The 22500-nt window shown below is 43.8% G+C and overlaps 1 protein-coding gene across 1 annotated transcript in view; it reads left to right on the forward strand.

Moving 5' to 3' along the window:
* The first annotated feature begins 15147 nt into the window (after positions 1 to 15147).
* Positions 15148 to 22500, forward strand: part of LOC139376320 (zinc finger and BTB domain-containing protein 46-like) — a 177032-nt gene continuing 169679 nt past the window's right edge. The window contains exon 1 of the mRNA XM_071118713.1: positions 15148 to 15419. The gene's annotated coding sequence lies outside the window, so the exon portion shown is untranslated. The remainder of the gene's footprint in view (positions 15420 to 22500) is intronic.

Here is a 22500-nt window from a genome sequence, read left to right on the forward strand (position 1 = left end):
ACTAAGGCACCTGCAAGTTCCCAGACATTTCTGAGGGGAATGGCCATAGCCCTCATCTTCCGATCCAACAGGTCCCAGATGTGCTCAATGGAATTGAGATCTGGGCTCTTCGCTGGCCTTGGCAGAACACTGACATTCCTGTCTTGCAGGAAATCATGCACAGAACGAGCAGTTTGGCTGGTGGCACTGTCATGCTGGAGAGTCATGTCAGGAGGAGCCTGCAGGAAGGGTACCACATAAGGGAGGAGGATGTCTTCCCTGTAACGCACAGCGTTGAGATTGCCTGTGTCATGACGTGGCCCTTTCTGGGTATAGATCATGGCTTCCCACTCTCTCCTTCATCCAGGTTCCGTTATCTCAGGTTGTAAATTCCTGGTGGAGACTCTCCCCCCCTGGCCATTCAGAAAGAGAGAAACAGAGAGAACAAACGATTTCACATGGCAAACACCTAAATCCCAAAAATGAGAATATGAAACAAAATGTCCACTTGTGAGAAGGTGGGAATGGTTCGTGGACTCTTAAGGGACAGATATGACGAGTGTGTTTCATTTGGTGACCTCAGAGAGGACAGGAAACATACAGAACTATATCTCTGAATATGTACATTTCTCAATTATGGGGTTTGCATTTATTTATTGTATAAAATGAATGAGCAAAGATGAAACTATTTGTGAAATGATGTAATGTGATGTTAAACCTTTAATGTGAGAGAATTGTATTCCCTTGAAAGTTTAACCTCTCTAGGGTATTGGGACACTACCGTCCCACCTGGCCAACATCCGGTGAAATTGCAGAGCGCCAAAAACAGAAATACTCATAATAAAAATTAATAAAACATACAAGTGTTATACACCGGCTTAAAGATTCACTTCTTGTTAATCCAACCGTTGTGTCAGATTTCAGAAAGGCTTTACGGTGAAAGCATACAATGCGATTATCTGAGGACAGCGCCTAGCCCTAAAAATATTACAAACAGTTACCAACCAAGTAGAGGAGTAACAAAAGTCATAAATAGTGAGAAAATTAATCACTTACCTTTGATGATCGTCATATGGCTGCACTCACAAGACTCCCAGTTACACAATAAATGTTTGTTTTGTACGATAAAGTCCCTCTTTATGTCCAAATACCTCCGTTTTGTTGGCGCTTTTTGTTCAGTTATCCATTGGCTCAAAGGCAGTCACAACAGGCAGATGAAAAATCCCAAAAGTATCAGTAAAGTTCGTAGAAACATGTCAAACGATGTTGATAATCAATCCTCTGTTTGTTTTTAGTCATAATAATCAATAATATTTCAACCAGACAATAGCTTCGTCAATGTAAAAAAAAAACAAGAAAGGCAAGCTCTCGGTCGCGTGCAGAAAACAGGTCTGTGGACTTTCCACTATCCACTCACTCAGAGTGGTCTTACTCCCTCATGTTTCAGAATACCAGCCTGAAAAAATTCCTAAAGACTGTTGACATCTAGTGGAAGGCATAGGAAGTGCAATCTGAGTCCTAAGTCATTGGATACTGTATTGGCAGTCAATGGAAAACTACAAACATAAAAAAAATCCCACTTCCTGGATGGATCTTTCTCAGGTATTCGCCTGCCATATCAGTTCTGCTATACTCACAGTTTTGAAAACTTTATAGTGTTTTCTACCCAAATCTACCAATTATATGGGCCTGAGTAGCAGGCAGTTTACTTTGGGCATGCGTTTCAACCGGATGTCAAAATACTGCCCCCTACCCCAGAGAGGTAAACTAAGTCATTGAACTAAGTCATTGTTGCCGGTGATGTCTGGTGAGGACCTGCCTTACAACAGGCCAAAAAGCCCTCGGTCCAGCCTCTCTCAGCCTATTGTGGACAGTCTGAGCACTGATGGAGGGATTGTGCATTCCTGGTGTAACTCGGGCAGTTGTTGTTGCCATCCTGTACCTGTGGTGTTCGGATGTACCAATCCTGTGCAGGTGCTGTTACACGTGGTCTGCCACTGTGAGGACGATCAGCTGTCCGTCCTTTCCCTGGAGCGCTGTCTTAGGCATCTCACAGTACAGACATTGCAATTTATTGCCCTGGCCACATCTGCAGTCCTCATGCCTCCTTGCAGCATGCCTAAGGCACATTCACGCAGATGAGCAGGGACCCTGGGCATCTTTCTTTTTGTGTTTTTCAGTCAGTAGAAAGGCCTCTTTAGTGTCCTAAGATGTCATAACTGTGACCTTAATTGCCTACCATCCGCAAGCTGTTAGTATCTTAACGACCTTTGCACAGGTGCATGTTAATTAATTGTTTATGATTCATTGAACAAGCATGGAAAAAAGTGTTTAAACCCTTTACAATGAAGATCTGTGAAGTTATTTCGATTTTTACGAATTATCTTTGAAAGACAGGGTCCTGAAAAAGGGACGTTTTTAACCGCACAATCATTATTTTAATTTAGGGTGTTTTTCAGGCTAGGGCTCAATGCATATGATTGTTTTGAATGAATCATCACCTTAGAAAGTGCTGTCCATTTAGTTGTGTGGCTTTGAAACAACAACGATCATGTTTTTCAGTCAGTTTCAACCTGTTGAACTTCCATCTTCAAATTGATATCAGAGTACTTAGAGAGACAACAGAGCCCTGAGAACCAGGCCATTAGGACCTGATGGTCGTTAGTGAGTTGGGGACTACCAGTGCATGTCCAGGATGCGGTCACATGGAATTTTACTGCGGTCTCATGACTGCCAGTGTGGCGGTAATACGGTCCGCAACAGCCCTACACACTGAAAGCCATCTCCCAGCCAGTGCATCCCATGCCTTCCCATCATGCCTCTCCCTGCGCTCGGAATCTGGGAATATTTGAACCCTTTCCTTCTATCCTGGCCCGGGGAGTCAGCATACACACTGAAATGTACAGAAGGGGTCCAATTATCCCCTGGACTTTTCGCCCTCGCATCAATACCCTCAAACGTCACACATGCCATACAACCACCTAACGTCTTTATATATTCAACAGCAAGACAAACATACAATCAAACAGATATTACATCCTGATCCTCCTACCACCATGACCCCCCACCCCATGCATCCTACATATCTCTTTCTCTCTTTCCCGCTCTCTCTTTCTCTATCTTGTGTAAGTAAGCGGCTTAAACACCTACAGGATGTGACATCAAGGCCCATGCGCCTCCAACTGCTGTCAAAGAAGGCGGGAGAACGCAGCGCTGTAAAGGAGAGAATTTTATCCCTCTCTTCCTGGCGTCGCCAGCGTGAGTTTGGTTAACAGATAGCTAAGGCTGTCCCCTCACATTAGTCTGGGCTGAGCCAGACAAGCTTTGATCCCCCTTTCTCTCATATTCCGCTCCTCATCCCCCTCTTTCCTCTCCTCTTCTCAGCTCTGCCATCAGCGCAGGTCCACAATCTCCAAGGTGATTTTGACAAAAACGAGCGTTTCCCCGGAGACAAGGCCATAACAGAGGGAGAGGGAGGGAGGGAGGAAGAGATGGAGAAAAAGAGAAACACACTGCAAGGGACAGCTATGATGTAACAGGGAATGTTGTCTGTTAGAGACAGAGTGTATTGTATTGGGTTTTTTCTGTTGGGTTATCAGCCTATGGGGAAACCATGAATGTCCCAGTGTTTGTGTAACAGACCTCATGAAGAGCAGATCTTTCCCGGCCGAATGCCAGTAAAATAATTATAATGTTTTTACTTTAGGCATTACGAACTCTCTGGGTTGTTTGTTATGCCCAGTGACTAAATTGCCCCGTTTCCCTTCGTGATCATAAAACTACTAGAACAGATTTTAAAATGAAAAGAACTACCCGACATGGAACTTGATATTCAGGAATAGAAAACTAAAAGAGATTGATAGATATCTGATATGATATGACTCTCGTCGCTAAACCTAACCTCTTACGCAGGGGTCAAATGTAATTTGTTTTGGTGCAAGATGGGGTCGTGACCCTAAGAGGTCGTGGGGTCAAATCAAACAGGGTCGTGAACTGCAGGGGGTCATTAAAGAGAGGGAGAAAACGAGAGAGAGAGAGAGAGACAGAGAGAGAGAGACAGAGAGAGAGAAAAGGAGAGTGAGAGGGGGATTATAGGATTTAACCCTTTCCTGTCCTTTCCCAGGGCACTATGGGTTGGTAAGGAAATAAATAAGTAAATGTGGAGAAGAGAGGAGAAGAGGAGGAGGAAAGATGAGAGGTTGGATTATTGTAGCATAGCAACCCAGGTCTCAGTGTGGGTTGAGGGAGAAGTAATAAATAATATTGCTGAGAGGTTATATCGCTTAGAACAACCTCTCAAAATGAATGTGGAACAAGAAGAGCACTTTCTTTGAGGGGGAGGGGAGGTGGGAGGAGGGGGGTGGGGGTCAGGGGGTTAGCAGTGAGTTGGTAGTGAAATCTCTCTCCCTCTCACCCTCTCTCTACCACTCTGTCTCCCTTTCTCTCTCTGCTCCTGTGCATCATTAAAACAAGCATAGTAGTGTTCAGAGCTCAGGGCTGCACAGAGACAGTGACCTCCACAATAAGAAGATGCTTTTTGCTTCGGGGAAGAGAAGGTCGTTTTGTACTCCACTCTTTTTTCTGACTACTTCCAAGGGAGTAAATGAGATTTAGAGGGGGTAGAGCGGGGGAGGGAGGGATGGAAAGAGTAGAGAAACAGAGATATTGAGAGGAGGAGAAAGAAAGAGAAAAGGCAGTTCTCTGATATGATTCATAATGTTGAAATGGACAGAATAGTCATGTTATTTTACATTTCACAGGTAAAAAAAACAGTGGGGGAGAAAGAGGCTTTGAGTCAATTAGAGAGGGAGAAAGGAAGAGCGGGAGATAGGGCTTCATTAAGGTCAAACACAAAACATGTCTGAGTCTGTCCATCTCTACTGGAGGAAGGTCAACTCTGGCCTGGAAGTTACAGGGAGAAATATAGCCCTGGTGCAAGCCAATGGGGGGAAAGTGTGTGTGCGTGCATGACATGTTCATGCGTGTGTGGTGCTAATGCATGTGTGTCAGCCCCACAGATGGTGGTGGGCAGCCAAGGCTATTCCTCTTCAAAGGAGAGCGGTATCTTTAGGGCTAATCTGTAGCCCAGTCCAGGAGCATCTTACCAACATATCATGAAGGACTTGTTCATAGAGGGGGTACAAAACCCTCAGGGAAGCTCCTCGGGGTGGGGACAGGGAGTGATGTAAATACCAGGCTGGTACCACAACCACTTTATAGCCACAAAATCCATATGTCCTTCTAGATTCTCTGCATCCCTTTGTCTTCCACTCTCTGTGCATTACCAACCTCCCTCTCCCTGACTATTCTTCTTATTTTCACCCCCCCCCCCCCCCCTCGTTCCTTACGTTGCGTCCTTCCTGTCTAACATTCCTTCATTCGCAGTTCCCCCACACTGTTGTCTGGCTTTCACTTCTGTTTGTTCTTTGTCGGCCAAGGGAAGGGGCCTTGAAAGAGGACCCACAGTTGTTTTTGTCAGACGTCATTATCGTTGAGCTGCACCTTTGCACGTACTGTACTGTAGAAATACACCTGGTGCCAAACATCCTCTTTTTGGAGCTCCATTCTCTCCTGGCTGCACCTGGTAGTGATAGGGCTCTTTCAGCGCCAGGCTTCACTTTGCAACACAAGTCTCTCTAAGATGACACAGACACAAAGTACACAGCTGGGCTCCATTCTGATAGTGAAGAGTAGTGGATGGGGCTTTGAAAGCATCCTGTGCTATTTTTATGACAGTTGTATATTTATTGTGTCGTTTTATTCGACGTGACCAATTATGGCACTGCGTTCCGCAGCAGGGGGGCTGAGGAGCAGTTGATGCTCCACTTCACAAAGTTTCCCAGATTTGCGTACCTCCTCCCTTTGTGGTTCAAACACAAGTCATCATGAGGAGGCTCGGGCTCACTTCCTGGATATGATGTGTGTTCTCATGGCCTCAATAACAACCGTTTAAAGTGGCAACAACATGCTAGCTCTCGTTTATCAGAAGAAAAGTCATGTTTGTAACTGGTCACAAAGAGGCCCAAGGCATCATGGCTGCTGTCTCTTAGGGGTAATGTGTGCACTTAGCACCATACATGCTGGGTAACCACCACACACACACACTGTCCATGTATTTTTGGAAAATGCTCCTATTGAATAATAACATACAGAAACACTTCACCATGAACTTTAAAGTGTTTGCCACATGACTGAATAAATGTGTAAGTGACCTAATTTTATTTTATTTTTTATTTTTTTATTTCACCTTTATTTAACCAGGTAGGCTAGTTGAGAACAAGTTCTCATTTACAACTGCGACTTGGCCAAGATAAAGCACAGCAGTTTGACACATACAACAACACAGAGTTACACATGGAATAAACAAACATACAGTCAATAATACAGTAGAAACAAGTCTATATGCAATGTGAGCAAGTGAGGTGAGATAAGGGCGGTAAAGGCAAAAAAAAGGCCATGGTGGTGAAGTAAATACAATATAGCAAGTAAAACACGGGAATGGTTGATTTGCAGTGGAAGAATAAGCAAAGTAGAAATATAAATAATGGGGTGCAAAGGAGCAAAATAAATAAATACAGTAGGGGAAGAGGTAGTTGTTTGGGCTAAATTATAGATGGGCTATGTACAGGTGATGAGAGAGAGAGAGAGAGAGAGAGAGAGAGAGAGAGAATGAAATGGATAGAAGAGCAGGAAGAAATCCTGAAAGGGGGAAGAAACACTGAAAGGGAGGAAGAGTCACAGAGAATTGACAGTAAATTGGAGGTCAGAGAGATAGATAGGGTGAGAGAGGGAGATGTATAAAAAAGAAAGAGTGTGGGTGAAAGAGGGGAAGATGGAGAGAGACAGGAAGATAGGGAGAGAGAGAGAGAGAGAGAGAGACAGAGAGAGATAGAAAGACAGAGAGAGAGAGAGAGAGAGAGAGAAAGACAGAGAGAGAGAGAGAGAGAGACAGGAAGATGGAGAGAGAGAGAGAGAGAGAGAGAGAGAGAGAGAGAGAGAGAGAGAGAGAGAGAGAGATAGAAAGACAGAGAGAGAGAGAGAGAGATAGAAAGACAGAGAGAGAGAGAGAGAGAGAGAGAGAGAGAGAGAGAGAGAGAGAGAGAGAGAGAGAGAGAGAGAGAATGAAATGGATAGAAGAGCAGGAAGAAATCCTGAAAGGGGGGAAGAAACACTGAAAGGGAGGAAGAGTCACAGAGAATTGACAGTAAATTGGAGGTCAGAGAGATAGATAGGGTGAGAGAGGGAGGTGTATAAAAAAGAAAGAGTGTGGGTGAAAGAGGGGAAGATGGAGAGAGACAGGAAGATAGGGAGAGAGAGAGAGAGATAGAAAGACAGAGAGAGAGAGAGAGAGATAGAAAGACAGAGAGAGAGAGATAGAAAGACAGAGAGAGAGAGAGAGATAGAAAGACAGAGAGAGAGAGAGAGAGAGAGAGAGAGAGAGAGAGAGAGAGAGAGATAGAAAGACAGAGAGAGAGAGAGAGAGACAGGAAGATGGAGAGAGAGAGAGAGAGAGAGAGAGAGAGATAGAAAGACAGAGAGAGAGAGAGAGAGAGAGAGAGAGAGAGAGAGAGAGAGAGAGAGAGAGAGAGAGAGAGAGAGAGAGAGAGAGAGAGAGAAAAGGGAGCCGGGCAGATGGACAGACAGACAAATAGATAGACATAAAGACAGACAGAGAGAGAGAGAGGGGGAGGGAGTGAGAGGTGGGAGCCGGGCAGATTGACAGACAGACCGAGAGACAGATAGACAGAAAAGCAGATAGGCAGATGGACAGACAGACCGAGAGACAGATAGACAGAGAGACAAATAGAGAGAGAAAAACACAGTGAAACAGAGAGACAGAGATGTACTGAGAGGGAGGGAGGAGGTTGGGGTAGGGAGTGTCAGGCAGATTGGAGCAGCCATGTTAGGCGGTGAAGCTTTGAGTAAAGCAGCTTGTTCATCAAATCAAATCTATTTTTATTGGTAGCGTACACAGTGTATCAGATGTTATGCGGGTGCAGTGAAATTCTTATGTTTCTAGTTCCTATAAATCAATAAATAAATGTCAACACACAAAATCATCAAACATTTAGTAAAGTGGTGCATACTGTAAATACACTGATTAAAGCAAACATCAGGAACACCTTCCTAATATTTAGTTGCACCCCCCTTTTGCACTCAGAACAGCCTCAAGATGTGGGGGTTTTATGACCCCTCACGCCCCTGGTAAATCTCAGGCCACAGACAAATTCCTTAGTCCTGTTACTATGGAGAACCAGCCTCAGAACATTAAACATGAAATAAAGGGACTTTGGAACAATGGTTTCCGTCAGCCACAGTGGTGGTCATGACGATAGATGGAATATGAAAATGTATGCCATTTTTGTTTTGTTATTAAAGGTTAATAGATGACGTCATTTCGAAAACATTGTAACGTGAAGAGTTTTCCTAGTATATGTTTGATGTTTATACATTGTACGTTGTATGGAAAATATCCAAATCAAAGAGAATGTTTTGGTAAAGATGAAATGTGAAGTTAGTTGTCTAAAATTGGATTTGAGTAAAATCTAGACCTTTCCCTCATAACTTGGTACGCCCAGAGAATTGCCCTAAAGGCGGTTACGTCCACTTCTGACACGAGGGTATAAAACCTGTGAGTAAAGAATTTCCAGAGAGGACTAAGTGACCCAAGCTGCAGCAAGGTCTTAAAAGTCAACGAACCCAGAACGCAACTCAAGTTTGAAGACAAAGAAATATTTTTCTACCCAAGCTACGGATGAGTAGCTGTGTCTAAGCGGGTGAATTTAAGCCGGACCCCCTTAGCATCCAATCCCAGGGAATCGTGGTATCTAAAGGGTTTCATTCCTATGCTGTGAGCTCTGAGCTACAGAGCTGTCTGTCCTCAGAAGACCCCTTCCATAGCAAGGGTGAGGGAACAGACTCCTAAGCCAAAAGGACACTGACATCGTGAGGACGACCAGAAAGGTGCGCCGGAGAAGTGCATCATCGAGCAGCCTGAACGGTCCACGCGGAGGATCCACAGAGACCTTCCCCACGTAATTACATCATTATATTCTGACTCATGAGAGCGGCAGTTTGGGGCAAGGCTAGGGTTAGAATAAGCATAGCTGACAAATTCCCCCAAATGTATATTTCTCTCGTGTACTTTCTCTTTTTCTCTCTCTTTGAAATCCCCATTTTGGGTAACACGCACCATAGTGTGTTGGCCCATTAAACTAAGTTCTAATCAATAGCCTATAATGTGTTTTGTCTTTGTGTATCTTTTATCATCATTTTAGCTTTCTAGTAAATAAATACTCAACTAAGATTGGTGTGGTATGAACTCATTGGTGAGACCCGAGTCCGTGCAGATTCCCGGACTATACGACGTTCGGAACGAGATTGTAGAGGTAACTGGTTAATTAGCGGCTGTTGTAAAATCGATATTCTGATATTGTTTGAGTTAATTTGGGAAATGGAAACTCAATAAAAACTAGTTTTCCCATGGTGCCCCAGTTTAATGAGTTAATAATTGCTTGATTCAGTTAATCACGCAATTAGAAACTTGTAATCATTCGATGAGCAACAGTCGTCACATTAACTAATACAACGTCACGACACTATTCACCCTCTGACTGACTCACATACACAATCCAATCCAAGCCTCAAGTGTCTCAATGATTACACATCTTTCTTTAACCCGTCTCCTCCCCTTCATCTACACTGATTGAAGTGGATTTAACAAGTGACATCAATAAAGATTCACCTGGTCAGTCTGTGTCATAGAAAGAGCAGGTGTTCTTAATGTTTTGGATGATCATGGTAAATATTATTAAAGTGACCAGTGTTCAATGACTATGTACATAGGGCAGCAGTCCCTAAGGTGTAGAGTAGAGCACCCGGCGGTAGCCGGCTAGTGACAGTGACAGAGGGGCAGTGTAGAGTACTGGGCAAAGGGCAGAGAACTGAGTGGAGGCCATCTACTGGTGACTTTTTTAACGGTCTGATGGCCTGGGAATAGAAGCTGTTTATCATTCTCTCTGTCCCAGCTTTGATGCACCTGTACTGTCTCCGCCTTCTAGATGTTAGCGGGGTGAACAGGCCGTAGATCGGGTGGCTGAGGTACTTGATGATCTTCTTGGCCTTCCTGTGACACTGGGTGCTGTAAATGTCCTGGAGGGCAGGTAGTTTGCCCCTGGTGATGCGTTGGACCCCATCACTTTCTGAAGCCATGTGGACGGTGCCTTACCAGGCATACAGTCCGACAGGATGCTGTCAATGACAACAAGTTCTCACAGTCTCACTGCAGAATTAGATGTTCATCCACGTTCCAAAAACCTCCAACATCCAAACGTCAAATTTCAAAGTGTTTTGTTGCTCCTGCTGCTCTGTTTTGTTCCATTTCTCCAAACGTCAAATTAAGAGTTACTACGTCAGGCACTCCTTCCGAATGGTTAAGGTAAGGGTTAGGGTTAAAATCACAAATAAAAAAACAGTGTCCACAACAAGAATTGAACACACAACCTTCTGATCCAGAGTCATGGGATTACAGTCATCCACTGCCCCCTAGCAAACCTAAGCCTAGTTGATGTTAATAGTGCTCAGTGTTGCACCTAGTGGCCAGTTCTGAAGGCATTTCCCGACGTCCCCAGGACATGTATAGACATCCAATTTCCACCTCAATCTTGAACAACCTGGCTGGTCAATGGTGCATCTGTAGAAGTTTGTGAGAGTCTTAGCGACCAAGCCCAATTTCTTCTGTGTCACGTGTGCTCCCTCTCCGGCCTCTAGGTCATCAGGCTGCTCGTTATGGTGCACACCTGTCACCATCGTTACGTGCACTTGCGCATCTTCAGACTCACCTGGACTCAATCACTTCCCTGATTACCTTCCCTATATATGTCACTCCCGTTGGTTCCTTCCCCAGGACTAATTGTTTCTGTTTCATGTCTGTGCGTTGTTCGTGTTTCTTGTTTTGTATTATGGTGTGTTTATTTATTAAACCACTCACTCCCTGAACTTGCTTCCTGACTCTCAGCGCACATTGTTACAGCCTTCTCAGGTTGAAGATGCGTTGTTAAGACTGTCGGTGGTCGAGGGACCATTTCAGGTCCTCAGTGTGCCCGCTGACTCTCTCCACTGCGGCCTGTCGATGTGGATGAGGGCGTGCTCTCGTCACAATCCGCTACTTAATTTTGTTGAAGTTGAGGGAGAGGTTGTTTACCTGGCAACGCTACCTAGCCTCTCAAAGCACTTCATGAAGACAGAAAATGAAATGAAAAAAATAACTTGTTTCAAAAAATTCAAAACGGAAAAGTGCATATGTATTCATCCCCTTTGCTATGAAGCCCCTGAATAAGATCTGGTGCAGCCAATTACCTTCTGTCACGCTCGTCGTAAAGAGGAGACCAAAGCGCAGCGTGATTAGAATACATACTTCTTATTTATTTAACGAAGAACACTTAAACAAAACAACAAACCGAAGCTATATATGATAAGTGCAGATACAGGCAACTAACACATAGACATAGATAATAACCCACCAAATACCCAAAGAGGATGGCTGCCTAAATATGGTTCCCAATCAGAGACAACGATACACACCTGCCTCTAATTGAGAACCAATCTAGGCAACCATAGACATTTAAAACACCTAGATAGTAAACAACCCCAAAAACCTACAAAACCCCTAGACAGTACAAAAACACATACATCACCCATGTCACACCCTGACCTAACCAAAACAATAAATAAAACAAAGAATACTCAGGTCAGGGCGTGACACCTTCAGAAGTCACATAATTAGTGAAATAAAGTCCACCTGTGTGCAATCTAAGTGTCACATGATCTGTCACATGATCTCAGTATATATACACCTGTTCTGAAAGGCACAAGAGTCTGCAACACCACTAAGCAAGTTGCACCACCAAGCAAGCAGCACCATGAAGACCAATGAGCTCTCCAAACAGGTCATGGTCAAAGTTGTGTAGAAGTACAGATCAGGGTTGGGTTATAAAAAAAATATCTGAAACTTTGCACAATCCCACAGAGCACCATTAAATCCATTATAAAAAATTTGAAAGAATATGGCAACACAACAAACCTGCCAAGAGAGGGCCGCCCACCAAAACTCACAGACCAGGCAAGGAGGGCATTAATCAGAGAGGCAACAAAGAGACCAAAGATAACCCTGAAGGAGCTGCAAAGCTCGACAGCGGAGATTGGAGTATCTGTCCACAGGACCACTGGAAGACGTACAATCCACAGAGTTGAGCTTTATGAAAGAGTGGCTAGAAAAAAGCCTTTGCTTAAAGAAAAAATAAGCAAACACGTTTGGTGTTTGCCAAAAGGCATGTGGGAGACTACCCAACCATATGGAAGGAGGTACACTGGTCAGATGAGACTAAAATTGAGCTTTTTGGCAATCAAGGAAAACGCTATGTCTGGCGCAAACCCAACACTTCTCATCCCCCCGAGAACACCATCCCCACAGTGAAGCATGGTGGTGGCACCACCATGCTGTGGGTATGTTTTTCATTGGCAGGGACTGGGAAACAGGTAAGAATGGAAGGAATGGTGGATGGCGCTAAATACAGGGAAATTGTTGAGTGAAACCTTCCAGAGATTTGAGTCTGGGACTGAGGTTCACCTTCCAGCAGTACAATGACCCTAAGCATACAGCTAAAGAAGCAATCGAGTGGTTTAAGGGGAACATTTACATGTTTTGGAAAGGCCTAGTCAAAGCCCAGACCTCAATCCAGTTGAGTATATGTGGTATGACTTAAATATTGCTGAACAACAGCGGAACCCATCTAACTTGATGGAGCTGTAGCAGTTTTGCCTTGAAGAATGGGCAGAAATCCCAGTGGCTAGATGTGCCAAGCTTATAGAGACGTACCTCAAGAGACGTGCAGCTGTAATGGCTGCAAAAGGTGGCTCTACAAAGTATTGACTTTGGGGGGTGAATAGTTATGCACACTCATGTCATCCATTTTTTTGTCATTTTTTTTTGTTTGTTTCACAATAAAACATATTTTTCATCTTCAAAGTGGTAGGCATGTTGTGTAAATCAAATGATACAAACCCCCCAAAAATCAATTTTAATTGCAGGTTGTACGGCAACAAAATAGAAAAATTACAAGGAGATGAATAATTTCGTAAGCCACTGTACCTTCGCTTTCTTGGGTACAGGAGCGATGGTGGACTTCTTGAACAACAGACTAGCGTAGTGGGAAACTGAATTCATCTGTAAGCACTGCAGCCAGCTGGTCTGCACATGCCCTGAGGATGCAGTTTAGGGCCTGCAGCCCAAAATGCAGCCCAGAACGCTTAAATGTCTTACTCACATTGGCCACAGAGATCGGGAGCACACAGTCCTCGTGAGCGGCCTGGGCCCACATCACCGATTTGGTGTTGTTTTCATCAAAGCAGGCAAAGAAGGTGTTTAGCTTTTCTGGAAGCGGGCTGTCGGTGTTAGAGACGTGGCTGGCTTTCTCTTTATAATCTGGGATTATCTGGATCTGGATATCTGCAACATGCGTCTTGTTCCTGGCAGAGATTGTGTTTGCAGCCACTACATATCAGCATTACACTGACCAGCCCGGGGGATAGGAGAGAGACAGACAGACAGACAGACAGACAGACAGACAGACAGACAGACAGACAGACAGACAGACAGACAGACAGACAGACAGACAGACAGACAGACAGACAGACAGACAGACAGACAGACAGATAGATAGATAGATAGATAGATAGATAGATAGATAGATAGAGAGACTGTGTGACATACATACTTAATCCACATTGCCCAACAACCTCCCTGATCCGGCCCTCGGCTCCCAGCCCGATGAAGAGTGCTTCTTACCCCCTGCTGTGCCACACACACACACACACACACACACACACACACACACACACACACACACACACACACACACACACACACACACACACACACACACAGTCTCATTATCCTTACTTCCTCTTCACACGTACAACACAGACACACCTGCCCTTCCTCACTTCCTCTAAACAACACAGGCTTCACCCGCTTCCCCCCATTGCTCTCCCTGGCATAACACACCTCATCTGTCCTGTCCTGCGACTCTCCCTACATCCCCAAGACACTCTGGACCACATTCTGAAAAGTTCACAAATGTTCTGTCTGTCTGTGCTGTAATGTCAGATTTAGCAACGAGACAAGCTTGGGTGAGGGCACTGAAATGGCTCCAAAAAGAAGACTTCACATCTGATTGTGATAGACAATGAAAATATATCAGTGGATGTAAAAAAACAACAAAAAAACAACAAACATATAATCTACAATTGACATAGATGGCATTTTTTGGATGTAGCTAATGTCTTCTTCAATCTGAGTAAGTATGATATAATTGGTGAATTCTGTTTTGAAGGGTTGCCCAACAGGTCCATCTGTCTGACTGCTGGGTGGTTTTCCTGTTTTACCACAAGAGGGTGTAGCTTGGTCCTTGCCTTTCATTCAAACCACACAGAGTGGACAGAGCTTGTCTTCTGTTCTCACTAACACCCACATACTGTCGATCACTCATGTTTAGACCCCTGTATAGACAAGCACATGCTTCTTCATGTAATAGCCTACTCACTCAGCCATTAAATATGGAAACTCCCGCATAAACTGTATTACCATGAGGTTGTCTCAATTCAAATAAAACACTCTTTTTGGAGCAGTATATATTTATTGAAGAAACTCTTGGAATATGATACAGATACTGTAGATATAGGCAGAGCAATGCATTTCATGTATATTATTGCACATTATAATGATATGATATCACACATTACACACACTATTTCATTTATATTGTTGTCCTGTCCATATGACAAGCCCGTTTAGCATAATAATAGCAATATTAATAATAATACATTAATATTATTACTATTGTTATTGTTCATGACACACTGAACACACGCCACAAATTGCCTACTATTTTCTTGATTTCATGATTTCACGTCGTGCTACTCAATTGCAATAATGACACTAATATTTATTTGAGCTGTCAGATATGTGGGAGAGTGCCTGGGGGGTTGGTCGCTGATAGAACGGTGTGTGTGTTGTTCATGTTGCCTCATTTCCTGAGTCTGCCCAAAGACAGGGAGATACGGGGACACAGAGCCAGTGAGAGAGCGCCCTAGGGAAAGAGAGGGAGAGATACAGACACAGAGGGGGAGGCTGGTTCCTGATACCAAGACAAGGAAAAGCAAGGGAGGGACAGAGAGAGAGAAAAGGCTGGCGGAGACTGGGAGAGAGGGGGAGAAAACAGGGGAATAACATTTAGAGACACCAAAGGCGTAGGGTAGGAAAGAATAGAATACTGTGTTCTTCTGAACACCCCCCTTTCGTTCTCTCTTTCGCGCAGTCACACCAGATTGGACTCCAAAGAATCTACATCGCGTCTACCCCAGACCCCATGGGTTAACAGGTAGGCTATGTCTGCCGTGCTCTTTCATTGTATTTCCTTCTCCACCCCTTCCGTTTCAATTCAATATTGTCAATAATGTTGGTTTCATACTGCGATCCTCTGAAAAGGTTTACGTGTCTCCTTTTACAACAATTTAATGTGATTACTACTGTTTTTTTGCTGAGATGGTGAGCGTTGCTGCGCGCCCATTATAACCATTGAACAATGCAACTCTTCTTAATGAATGTCACAAGTTGAAGCGGTGTATCGTGACTTTAGCATTAACGGGTGGTTTTCGGTGTGCCTGCATCGTGTCACGGTATCATGTCAGAAGTGTGTTTTGACAGCTCCTCTGCGCGATGCGTTAGAGCGACATGCTGGAAGTCCAGTCCTCTTTTTGTGTTGCCGAGATACGTGACAAGCCAGATGTCTACTTACGTGAATGTTTCATGTTGTTCATTATGAGATGCTGTCATTTGATAATGGACAGTAGAATAAGTGTACACGTGCATTTAGGTAGGGATTGGGGAAACAAGACATGGGCTAAAGGCACATTATTCGATATTGCAGAATAAAACGCTGTAATCTTATGGCGAGTCGTATTCACTGTAATAAAGCCCTCCGTCACCGAATGTATCCATAGACCCTGAATATTGAGGTAACTGTCAAAGTGTTGACCTCAATTTTAGGCTTTAAAGGGATTGTCACCCCACTGGGCAAGAACGGGTTGAATCAACGTTTCCACGTCCTTTGAGCAAACACATTCAATGTGATGATGCTGAATCAACGTGGGAAAAGTGATTGGATTTGCAAAAAGAATTTCAGATATTTTTTCACTTAACTTCTGAACCCAAATCCAAAAACACTGTGACATCTTTTGTTGTTGATTTCCAGTAGAATTGACATTAGTTGACAACTCAACCAAATGTAAATGAAAAGTAGACATTGAACTGACTGGACGCAGATAGCTGTCACTGATCGTGATGCCCTGGTTGTAGTATCCGTTCTTTGAGGTCAGTCGGGGGTATTTCAAATTAAATGTTAGCAGCTTGGCAGGCAAGGGCTTTAACCCCCCTTCTGCCACCATTCCTCCCTTGGTTAACCTCTGAAAGGGCTTTTCTCCAGCTGGACATTTGTGCTGTGTCAACCCCCGACCCTAAAGTACCAGACGAGAGAGGGGGATTTCAGGTTCCAGACTTGTAGCGCTGCGCGATGTTCATCTGATCCGTCCGCAGGCGCTTCTTGAGTTTGGAAGTGTGGCGTCCAGTGTCTTCCTTTGAGGCTGAAAGAAACTGAAATGCCAGGCCAAACTGCTGATATGCTTTGCCTGTCTCTCTTGGCCTGTTATTGTGTACGTCTCCCTCTCTGTCTGCCCCCTCAACGTGGTTGGTTCCCTCTTCCTCCATGTTCTACTGTGCTCAGAATATGAAAGGGGAACAACCCCACTTTACTCATACGCTGACAACACCACAATGGTCGCGTTCCCCTGCTCAGTAGCCGTTTACTATAGGAAGCCACTCACTTCCAACGGAAGGAAAGGGAGAGAAGCTGAGGAGGCAGGGGTCCGTGGACTGGTGCGAGCATGGGCCAGGGGGCTAAAGTTGGGGAAAGCTGAGTTTTATTCAAATCCTTTGCGATATCGCGAAATGAGTGACCAATTGAAGCTCACCATAGCGTCCAGTGACGTGCAGTCAGAGTTGAAAGGATAGGCAGAGCTTACCCTGTGTTAATCTAACAAACTGTTATGAAAAGCCAAGTAAAAAAATGACATTATATAAACGATTGTCATTCTTTTTGAATCCAATTTTTTTCTTCTTCAATTATTCTGTTGTTTTTTTTAATGCTCAAAAGCTCAATATTTGCTAAACCTGCCAGGAAATGTGCCAAAGTCTATTCATATATATATATATATATATATATATATATATATATATATATATATATATATATATATATATATATATACATATAGCCTTCCTTTCATCCATTCAAAGTCTATTCATATATATATATTTATACATATAGCCTTCCTTTCCATCCATTCAAAGTCTATTCATATATATATATATATATATATATATATATATATATACATACATATAGCCTTCCTTTCCATCCATTCAAAGTCCATTCATATACGTTCTAGACGTTCTAGATGACCAATTCTTATTGCTTTTAGCCGCACCCTTATTCTACTCCTCCTATGTTCCTCTGGCGATGTAGAGGTGAATCCAGGCCCTGCAGTGCCTAGCTCCACTCCTATTCCCCAGGCGCTCTCTTTTGACGACTTCTGTAACCATAATAGCCTTGGTTTCATGCATGTTAACATTAGAAGCCTCCTCCCTAAGTTTGTTCTATTCACTGCTTTAGCACACTCTGCCAACCCAGATGTTCTAGCTGTGTTTGAATCCTGGCTTAGGAAGACCACCAAAAATTCAGAAATTTTAATTCCAAACTACAACATTTTCAGACAAGATAGAACTGCCAAAGGGGGCGGTGTTGCGATCTACTGCAAAGATAGCCTGCAGAGTTCTGTCCTACTATCCAGGTCTGTACCCAAACAATTTGAACTTCTACTTTTAAAAATCCACCTCTCTAAAAACAAGTCTCTCACCGTTGCCGCCTGCTATAGACCACCCTCTGCCCCCAGCTGTGCTCTGGACACCATATGTGAACTGATTGCCCCCCATCTATCTTCAGAGCTCGTGCTGCTAGGCGACCTAAACTGGAACATGCTTAACACCCTGGCCATCCTACAATCTAAACTTGATGCCCTCAATCTCACACAAATTATCAATGAACCTACCAGGTACCTCCCCAAAACCTTAAACACGGGCACCCTCATAGATATCATCCTAACCAACTTGCCCTCTACATACACCTCTGCTGTCTTCAACCAAGATCTCAGCGATCACTGCCTCATTGCCTGTATCCGTAATGGGTCAGCGGTCAAACGACCTCCACTCATCACTGTAAAACGCTCCCTGAAACACTTCAGCGAGCAGGCCTTTCTAATCGACCTGGCCGGGGTAGCCTGGAAGGATATTGATCTCATCCCGTCAGTAGAGGATGCCGGGATATTTAAAAAAAATGCCTTCCTAACCATCTTAAATAAACATGCCCCATTCAAGAAATGTAGAACCAGGAACAGATATAGCCCTTGGTTCTGCCCTTAACCAACACAAAAACATCCTATGGCGTTCTGCATTAGCATCGAACAGCCCCCGTGATATGCAGCTGTTCAGGGAAGCTAGAAACCATTATACACAGGCAGTTAGAAAAGCCAAGGCTAGCTTTTTCAAGCAGAAATTTGCTTCCTGCAACACTAACTCAAAAAAGTTCTGGGACACTGTAAAGTCCATGGAGAATAAGAACACCTCCTCCCAGCTGCCCACTGCACTGAAGATAGGAAACACTGTCACCACTGATAAATCCACCATAATTGAGAATTTCAATAAGCATTTTTCTACGGCTGGCCATGCTTTCCACCTGGCTACTCCTACCCCGGTCAACAGCACTGCACCCCCCACAGCAACTCGCCCAAGCCTTCCCCATTTCTCCTTCTCCCAAATCCGTTCAGCTGATGTTCTGAAAGAGCTGCAAAATCTGGACCCCTACAAATCAGCCAGGCTAGACAATCTGGACCCTTTCTTTCTAAAATTTATCTGCCGAAATTGTTGCCACCCCTATTAATAGCCTGTTCAACCTCTCTTTCGTGTCGTCTGAGATTCCCAAAGATTGGAAAGCAGCTGCGGTCATCCCCCTCTTCAAAGGGGGGGACACTCTTGACCCAAACTGCTACAGACCTATATCTATCCTACCATGCCTTTCTAAGGTCTTCGAAAGCCAAGTCAACAAACAGGTTACCGACCATTTTGAATATCACCATACCTTCTCTGCTATGCAATCTGGTTTCAGAGCTGGTCATGGGTGCACCTCAGCCACGCTCAAGGTCCTAAACGATATCTTAACCGCCATCGATAAGAAACATTACTGTGCAGCCGTATTCATTGATCTGGCCAAGGCTTTCGACTCTGTCAATCACCACATCCTCATCGGCAGACTCGACAGCCTTGGTTTCTCAAATGATTGCCTCGCCTGGTTCACCAACTACTTCTCTGATAGAGTTCAGTGTGTCAAATCGGAGGGTCTGCTGTCCGGACCTCTGGCAGTCTCTATGGGGGTGCCACAGTGTTCAATTCTTGAACCGACTCTCTTCTCTGTATACATCAATGAGGTCGCTCTTGCTGCTGGTGAGTCCCTGATCCACCTCTACGCAGACGACACCATTCTGTATACTTCTGGCCCTTCTTTGGACTCTGTGTTAACAACCCTCCAGGCAAGCTTCAATGCCATTGTCACACCCTGACCATGTTTTGCTTTGTATATTTCTATGTTTTGGTTGGTCAGGGTGTGAGCTGAGTGGGCATTCTATGTTACATGTCTAGTTTGTCTAGTTCTATGTTTGGCCTGATATGGTTCTCAATCAGAGGCAGGTGTTCGCCATTGTCTCTGATTGGGGAACCATATTTAGGTAGCCTGTTTGGTGTTGGGTTTGGTGGGTGATTGTTCCTGTCCTTAGTGTCCTTGTTCTGTCGCTGTGCTACTTTGCACCAGTATTAGGCTGTTTCGGTTTCCGTGTTACGTTTATTGTTTTTGTATTGATTCGTGTTTACGTTGTTTTATTAAACATGAATCTCAATAGTCCGACTCTCTTTCACCTAAGGAAAACCGTGACAGCCATACAACTCTCCTTCCGTGGCCTCCAATTGCTCTTAAATACAAGTAAAACTAAATGCATGCTCTTCAACCGATCTCTACCTGCACCTACCCGTCTGTCCAACATCACTACTCTGGACGGCTCTGACTTAGAATACGTGGACAACTACAAATACTTAGGTGTCTGGCTAGACTGTAAACTCTCCTTCCAGACCCATATCAAACATCTCCAATCCAAAGTTAAATCTAGAATTGGCTTCCTATTTCGCAACAAAGCATCCTTCACTCATGCTGCCAAACATACCCTTGTAAAACTGACCATCCTACCAATCCTCGACTTTGGCGATGTCATTTACAAAATAGCCTCCAATACCCTACTCAACAAATTGGATGCAGTCTATCACAGTGCAATCCGTTTTGTCACCAAAGCCCCATATACTACCCACCATTGCGACCTGTACGCTCTCGTTGGCTGGCCCTCGCTTCATACTCGTTGCCAAACCCACTGGCTCCATGTCATCTACAAGACCCTGCTAGGTAAAGCCCCCCCTTATCTCAGCTCGCTGGTCACCATAGCATCTCCCACCTGTAGCACACGCTCCAGCAGGTATATCTCTCTAGTCACCCCCAAAACCAATTCTTTCTTTGGCCACCTCTCCTTCCAGTTCTCTGCTGCCAATGACTGGAACGAACTACAAAAATCTCTGAAACTGGAAAAACTTATCTCCCTCACTAGCTTTAAGCACCAACTATCAGAGCAGCTCACAGATTACTGCACCTGTACATAGCCCACCTATAATTTAGCCCAAACAACTACCTCTTTCCCTACTGTATTTTAATTAATTTATTTATTTTGCTCCTTTGCACCCCATTATTTTTATTTCTACTTTGCACATTCTTCCATTGCAAATCTACCATTCCAGTGTTTTACTTGCTATATTGTATTTACTTTGTCACCATGGCCTTTTTTTTGCCTTTACCTCCCTTCTCACCTCATTTGCTCACATCGTATATAGACTTGTTTATACTGTATGTTTGTTTTACTCCATGTGTAACTCTGTGTCGTTGTATCTGTCGAACTGCTTTGCTTTATCTTGGCCAGGTCGCAATTGTAAATGAGAACTTGATCTCAACTAGCCTACCTGGTTAAATAAAGGTGAAATAAATAAAATAAATATATATTTATATATATATATACATATAGCCTTCCTTTCCATCCATTCAAAGTCTATTCATATATATATTTATACATATAGCCTTCCTTTCCATCCATTCAAAGTCTATTCATATATATATATACATATAGCCTTGCGTTCCATCCATTCAAATCCATTCCAATTGTTTCCTGACTCCAGTCAAAGGACAGGGTCAGCATCGGCCTTGCTGTTTTGCCTAGCTGACATTTGTTACACTGAGACGATTTCATATTTTGCACATGCGTATTACCTAAACATATTGTGTGGGTAAGCCTGGGGTATGCTCTGCACATTTGGGCGTGTTTACATAACACACCCAAATGCTGAACTAAGCTAGCTAGCTAGCCAAAACAACCTGACAAACTATTTTCCAAGTTGGATTTCCAAGGAACACTAAGGTATAATTCAGAGAGGGAGACCAACACCTGCGCTTCCTGACCTTCATCAGAGGAAGTGACAGAAAATGATCCGATTGAATGCACCACACTCAGCCTGACAGACACAGCAACACGGAGCAGACAGTCGATCAGAGATGAGAGGAGAGAATTGTTTTACAACATTTTGGTCAATATCAGTGTTCAAATGAAAGCTAGATTTGATTGTTTTGTCATCCTTGGCCCTACTTGGCTGTTACCGAGAGGTCCACCCTGATGGACAGACGAATGGACTGTATTTTCCTTAGGCTATTGCTATGCTTCCATCGTTTTATGCATGAATGTAAAGCAGTTCCATCTCAAAAGGCTGTTTGAATGGTCTAAAAAACTTAAGGCGGACTAATAAAGAAAGAGAACAAACTATATCAATAGAGAAATGGAATGCGACGTTTCAAATAACCTATCCTCATATTAGGCCAATCGTCAAAGCTTAAAGACAAACAGTGGCTTATTTCCCAAATACTCTATCCTAAGAAGGTGTTGTCCTAATGTTGCCACTTTCAAAAAGAATAAGAAGGAAAGTCTATTGCTTAAGCCTGGGCATTGGCTATTGTCAATCACGAATAAACATGAGAATAGACAACATCCCTTGAATTTCGTTTTGATGAGACACTTTACTGTATTCAGAACAGTATAGAACAAAGGGAAGCACAGCCGTGAGCTTCCCAGTGACACAAGCCTAGCAGACAAGCTAAATTACTTCCATGCTCGATTCGACGCAAGCAACACTGAAACATGCATGAGAGCATCAGC

The sequence above is a fragment of the Oncorhynchus clarkii genome, chromosome 20 (assembly GCF_045791955.1).
Source record: "Oncorhynchus clarkii lewisi isolate Uvic-CL-2024 chromosome 20, UVic_Ocla_1.0, whole genome shotgun sequence".
NCBI lineage: Eukaryota > Metazoa > Chordata > Actinopteri > Salmoniformes > Salmonidae > Oncorhynchus > Oncorhynchus clarkii.